The following is a 6,380-nucleotide window of genomic DNA, read 5'->3' as shown; positions in this document are numbered from 1 at the left end:
CCCTGTAATAGTTGAGAGATAGACACACATCCTTATACACCATTGTGCTTGAGTGAAACACTTTCCTTGGTGAGCATTGGTTCCATGCACTCATTGAAAACAACTTGCCATGTTTGTTGATCTATCATTTGCATCTATCTTGTGATTTTTAATTTGTGAGCACCATGATTGAAGTTTAGCTTGCTAAGACTATATTGTCTCTTGAATGTGATTTCTAAGTTGAGCAAGCATGATTGATTTTGTTTATTTGATTGAAACTATGCTTGAGTTGCTAGACCATTGTGATTGAATTGTATACTAGGTGAAGTACTTTTGCTTGAGGACAAGCAAAGTTGTAAGTTTGGGGGTATTTGATAATGCTCAATTTTACCATATTTTAAGCATCATTTTAGTAGCAAAATCAACTCCTTTCTAACTTATAACTTGCTTAATCCTCTTGTTTTGCCTTGTTTTCTAAATAATTATGTTTTTGGCTACTTTGATGTACTTTCATCAATAATCTCTTATTTTGTAGCTAAAAATGAGCTTGGAAGAGTCTCCAACAATGTATAGAGCAAACCAAAGCAAGCACATGTAGAAACGCTCGTCGCACATGCACGACGCTCGCACAAGCAGGACGCTCGTCCAAGATTCAGGACGCTCGTCACCAAGAAAAGGACGATCGTCGCCAGCGAACGAACGCTCGCTTAGAGAGAAGTGGACGTTCGTCGAGTGTGAACGAACGAGAGGACGCTCGTCCCGCCAGAGGCAGAATATGACGCTCGTCCAGAAGGCAGAAGAGCGGACGCACGTCCAGCCAGGCAGAGTGGACGCTCGTCCAGCCAGGCAGAGTGGACGCTCGTCCAGCCAGGCAGAGTGGACGCTCGTCCAGGAGCTAAGAGGACGCTCGTCCATAGGGATAAGAGGACGCTCGTCCATAGGGATAAGAGGACGCTCGTCCACTTTCAATTTATCCAGATGGTCCGCGACGTGGCGTCGGGCGCGACTTTTTGCGAGAGGCTCAGAGAGGGCGCCGGGCGCGATTTTTACTGATGTGGCAGACATAGTCTATTTAACCCTAAAACGCGAAGGGGAACCGGTCTTTGGTTCTTTGGAGGTGCAATTTCACGGCTGGAGCTCATGGAGGGCGTGAGGAGCTTGTGGGAAAACCTAGGCTCTTTCACCTAAGGGATTAGGGCTAGAGTGTTTTAGTGGATTGACTTTAGTAAATTGATAGAGAGGAGACGAAATTGGTCATACACAAGAGTGCATTGGTGAAAACTAGCCTTAACAATGTCATTTCATACCATTTCTAGTCTTTTCCATTTCCAAGTGCCTTCAATACCAAAGTCCAACCTTGTAATTATGTATGAATTTATATTTCTGCACTTGTTTGTAAATTGTTGTTATGTTCTTGAGTTTATATGAGTTGTTAATCGCACAATTCTCTAGTATTACGAGTCTCTTGGGAAAACGATACCCGGTCTTACCGGTTTATTACTTGAACGATTCGGTGCACTTGCCGAAATCGAGCCCAACAAGTTTTTGGACTAACAAGTTTTTGGAGCCGTTGCCGGGGATTTGGGGATTGAACCCGAGTCCTAGCAACGGCTAACAAGTTTTGGGTCAACAGTACCAAAGACAAATCTGTGAGGGCTTTAATATCTTATCACTGTGGATAATAACAATTTTTTAATTAAAAAGAAAATAAATGTTTTAAACCAAAATGGGGATTCAGATTTTGAATTGATCGAATTAGGGATTGGGATTGTTCTGAGTACTTCTAGGGTTCGATTCGTCCAAAGTTCATTCCATTTCACAAATTGGGGTATCAATTTGGGTATTTAGGGTTTAATCGAAGTTATCTGAGTTGCCCGGCTCCTGCGCTATTGCCAACGTCCGCTACTCCACCGCTGGCCACTCCAAGCTCGTGAGCGTCCAACCCTTCGTTGCCGGCTACCGTTTCGGCTCCGTCGCTGTCGCGCACAATGGAAACTTCGTGAACTACCGCTCCAAACTGGAAGACAATGGGTCCATCTTCAACACGACCTCCGACACCGAGGTCGTGCTCCACCTGATTGCCACCTCCAAGCATAGACATTTCCTACTCAGAGTCGTGGATGCCTGCGAGAATCTGAAGGGGGCGTACTCCCTGGTGGACCACACGGGAATCTAATCCCTTAGCCTCGTGACTCATCAGGAGACAAAGCAATGCATCTTCGAGCACATATACTTCGCACTTCCCAACTATGTTGTCTTCAGGAGGTTTGTGTACGAGTCTAGGAGGAAATTTGGGGAAATACTGGCCACTGAGAGCCTCGTTGAGTGCGACGTTGTGATTGCGGTTCCCGATTCTGGGGTGGTGGCTGTGCTTGGCTATGCTGCAAAAGCTAGGGTTCCCTTTCAGCAGGGGTTGATAAGGTCGCACTATGTGGGGAGGACTTAAAAAATTGTTATTATCCACGTGCTTCACTGCCCCTCTTCAGTCAGCCACGTCAGTTAAGAAACTGATTACAGTGTGCCACATCAGACACACACTAACGCTGTTGGACACAATTTAACGGAAAAGATCTAATTGTTGCAATTTTCATAAATTTGGGACCCAATTGAGAAGTCCAGAAACTAAGGAACTAAATTGAGATTCCACGCGAAAATAGGAACTTCGTAAATGATTAAATCTTTTATTAAATGTACTTGACTTTAAGTATATTTTATATAATACACATTTATAGTCAAGATAGCTTGGGGTGTTAAGGGTCTCACATAGCATACTAAAAGGTAAAATTGGTCAAATCAAATTTTTTTTCACATATTAATTTTTGTCTAAATTTATTTAATATTTTATAAAAATAAGAAATATCCCATAAAATATAAATAATTCATTTAACTTTACATTTAATCTAAAATATTAAACCGATTCACAATGTCTCCATTCTTATTGAATCTTTATATTTTTATTTGTGAACTTTTTAGAATGCAGTAAAACATAAATTAATATTTTTATCTAATAATAAAACTCAAAATTTCTAACTTTTTACAAACAAATAGATTTTTTTTCTCGTAATCAAAAGTCCCTTTTAAACTTTAAAGTTATTTTATTCAACAACTGAAAAATATTATTGTAATTATTTGTACAAATAACTTCTATAAAGTTTATTTAGTCAATTCTTCCTTGATAAAAAATTTTCTCACATGTGAGAGTGTTTACAAGATAGCATGGGTTACTTAGGTATACAACGATATACTTTACTTATTGTTTCGTTGAAGTTATCACAAACTTGAGTATGTTTAATAAAGAAAGTGAAAATACACTACTGTTTTACTTACGGTTAATAATGGTATAGGTGTGATTCAACCTTCTTATCACCAAAACTAGAAGTCGACCCATATTAAAGCATTAGGTGCATATACTTTTCAAGACTCACGCTTGTACCGAGTCTTTGAGTGAATTCAAGTATAACATATTTTCTAACATGCTTAGTGCATAATTTCAACCATAATATATTTTGATCATGTTCAAGATTTCCTATCTACGCAAAGCTCCCAGTGTGTTTTTATGTCTTAATATTGTTAGGACATTCTAGTTTTTTAATAAATGTTAAATGTGAATTTTAAAATAATTTTGATACTTATCTTGTTTTTATTTTGTTTAGATTATGCTCAATTCATCTCTATTTAGTTTGTTTTGCAGTTCTTTGATATCAACAAAGATTCAAAGTGAAAAAATAAAGAAAATAAAAGAAATTCAAGCAATTCTAGACAAAATTGACACTGGTGTAGCTCAGCAACAAAGTTGGGGCTTGAGCCACATAAGTAAACTCATTGCAAAGGAAAACCTCAAACACCCAGCTTTGAAAAGATTTAGAATGTAACTTTTACAGCTTGAGCTAAAAAATGTACAAGCCTAAGAACGGCGATTCGGAAAGATCTGGAATAAAACTTTTATAGCTTAAGCGCCAAAGCTGGAGCTGAGCACTTCCCTGAAAAATTTATAAATACATACCTCATGTCATCATTTTAGGCATTGAGTAGAGGATCAAATATGTAGTAGTAGAGTAGAAATGGTTTGTGAGGCTCGAGATAGATGTTTTCATTGTAAATATTGTGTCTAGATATTGTTGGGATTGCATCACAAGATTTTATGAGTAGTTGAACTCTCTTATGTCAAGGTTGGATGTAATCATTTTAATCCTCTGTACTTCTACTTTTTGGATATTTATTTATGTTTTCATTCAATCTGTTTATGACTTAGTTTATGTTTGTTATTAGATCACTCGTCTTTTTTCACATGCTTGAGATTGAGTGGGAACTGGTTCAAAATTGTAATCCAACTAATTCTCTTCCTACTTTTATGTGCAAATAATAGATTTAGGACTTTAGCTGGTTATAGAGTTTTTATATAATACAAGTGATTCACTCACTCTATATAATATATACTCCTAGCAATATTCTCCGAATACCAAAATCTAAAAACAAACTACCAATATGCTTGATAAAATCCTTGTGGATATGATAACCCCATTCAGTTGTACTACAAATGACTTGATATACTTGTCAATAGGTCACACAGTTGGATAAACTTTTTAAAACTTAATATTGTGTGATGTTGAGAATTTTGGAGCTTAAGTCTAATGAACATAAAAATCAAAATCCAAGTTTATCCCATCATTGTTGCACTTGGACAATTTGTATATGTTAAATGTGTCTGTATTAACGGAGTGGGAGTGGACATTCATTAAGTCTTTAGACCATATTAACATGGATATTTCTCTAAGACACACAAGAAAAAGGTTGAATACCAAATGAGACATAACCCACAAGGTAATCACAAAGGTTATTCAAAAGTTCAGGTAGGAGGTCGAGAAATGATTGAAGACCTTAAAGCTTTCAGAACTAACCCTGGTTGTAGAAAAATATGTTGTGCCTCCAACATTTAAAGTTAACACAAGAGGGTAGTTATGCAACTAATAGTTTATCAGGGATGATGTTAGGGAGCTTGCGTCGGGAAGAGAAGAGTTGAATATTACATTAATTCAGCTATGGATTATGTAAGTTTATGAGCAATTATTTATTTAAAATTGATTTATATATCAACTATACTTATATCAAAGGTAATTTTTTATTTCAGGTATATGTTTGGTGTAAGTAACAACTTGGGGTACAATGATGTCTATGGGTTCATTGATCCCCAAGTCACTCACGAAACAAATAATTTTGATGACATCACAACATATCTCACCAGTAGCTTTGCAAGGGGGAAGGACATATGTTTTATTCCTTATATATCTGAGTAAGTGAATTTCGTTAAATTCAAATTTTCATATGTGATTTTAATATATATAACAATTAAATTATTATCAATTTCAGGCACCATTGGCAGCTACTTATTGTTTCCGTACTGGAGAGCTATGCTATGTGGTTTTGCTCATCACACAAGTCTCCTCCCAAACATCTCAGACAAGCAGTTGATTGGTAAGAACCTCAATGTTTAGACTTTCTTTGTTATATAAATTAATGTTAAAGCCTTTTTCTATTATAGTTCTATTGCAGCACGTTTGATGTTGGTTGGGAGATCAACGACTAACAATAGAAAGCTTGCATGGGTTTCTCTCAAGGTTTGACATATGATAAAGCCATACTTTCTTATAGTTGTTTTGTTTTAATGATTTTTACTAACTATTTACAACTATGATGATATATTAATGTAATAGACAGAGTGGGTCATATGAGTGCAGATACTACGTAATGTATTGGATGGCCCACATTATTCGTGCTAATATCACAAGAGGCTAGGAAACGGTAATATTTAGATTTAATGAATTTTGTTTTTCTCCATCATTTGGAATTCATATATATTAATTAATATGATGTGTCTTGTGCAGAGATTCAAGACTCCTACTCCACTTACTGAGAAGCCAATTGCATACCTAAGGAAGGCACTTGCAAAATATTTAATTTCATTATTCAATAGTTCATAGTTATTAGGATTTTAAAATACATTAGCACATTTTGTTGTTACTAGACTTTGTACATTATCCTTTAAACATTATGTGATGTAAATATTGACTATTATGTTGAATCTATGTTGTTATTATACTATTTGATATGCATGTCTATTTTTGTGATAGTGGATATCACAAAAACAGACCTGTTATTAAAAAAGTTGCAAGAGAATAGGCCTCGGTTATAGCCAAAACCGATGTAGAAAACCTATGTATGGCTTCGGTTCAGCCACAACCGATGCCATAGGGTGCACGACAATTTAAAAAAAATAGGGCTTTGGCAGCGGTTGAAGCTAGAACCGCTGTTATAAGTCCACGTTATTACCTCAGTTGAACTGAGGAAATAACCCTTGCCCCCCCCCCTCCCCCGCCTTTTTCTTTTCTTCCTTACTACTTCGG

General features: G+C 36.6%; 1 pseudogene; it reads left to right on the top strand.

Moving 5' to 3' along the window:
• Positions 1 to 754: 754 nt before the first annotated feature.
• Positions 755 to 2,425, top strand: LOC128193796 (amidophosphoribosyltransferase 3, chloroplastic-like; annotated as a pseudogene).
• The last annotated feature ends 3,955 nt before the right edge of the window (positions 2,426 to 6,380 follow it).

This window comes from Vigna angularis, chromosome 8 (assembly GCF_016808095.1).
Source record: "Vigna angularis cultivar LongXiaoDou No.4 chromosome 8, ASM1680809v1, whole genome shotgun sequence".
NCBI lineage: Eukaryota > Viridiplantae > Streptophyta > Magnoliopsida > Fabales > Fabaceae > Vigna > Vigna angularis.
Note: the sequence above shows the minus strand (reverse complement) of the source record. Positions and strands in the feature narration are given on the sequence as shown.